This window comes from Mandrillus leucophaeus, unplaced genomic scaffold, assembly GCF_000951045.1.
Source record: "Mandrillus leucophaeus isolate KB7577 unplaced genomic scaffold, Mleu.le_1.0 Scaffold133, whole genome shotgun sequence".
NCBI classification, from domain to species: domain Eukaryota; kingdom Metazoa; phylum Chordata; class Mammalia; order Primates; family Cercopithecidae; genus Mandrillus; species Mandrillus leucophaeus.
In genome coordinates this window covers 2,769,458-2,769,953 of record NW_012101288.1, presented here as the reverse complement: position 1 = coordinate 2,769,953, position 496 = coordinate 2,769,458, and positions in this window count along the sequence as shown.

Here is a 496-nt window from a genome sequence, read left to right as displayed (position 1 = left end):
AAGGAAGAGAGAAAGAGGGAAAGAGGGAAAGAAAGAAAGAGAGAAAGAGAGAGGAAAGGAAAGGAAAAGAAGAAAAGAAAAAAGAAAGAAGGGAGGAAGAGCGAGAGGGAGTGAGGGAGGGAGGGAGGGAAGGAGGAAAGGAAGGAAGGAAAGGAGGGAGGGAGGGAGAGAGGGAGGGAGGTGCATATTTACCCAATTAGATTCTCATCAGAGGCATTGGGAAAAAAATGTGCTAGAGGATTCCATCAGTAGGCATGTCTGTGTATTTTACAAAGTTTCAGGCAAACATTCGCTTTTTGTGTGCCTGGATCTCCCAACACACCATAAGATAACCTGAAGTCCATAGTGTCGGTGCTGAAAACACAAAAAAATCCCTGTTGCGTGTTGGGGGGTGGAGGTGGGTGCATGCCTGATGCACAATTTAACTGTCTATATATTAGCTGTTGAATTCAAACATCAAATATTTTGGCTAAAGTGAATTTGGAGAACCTAGAAA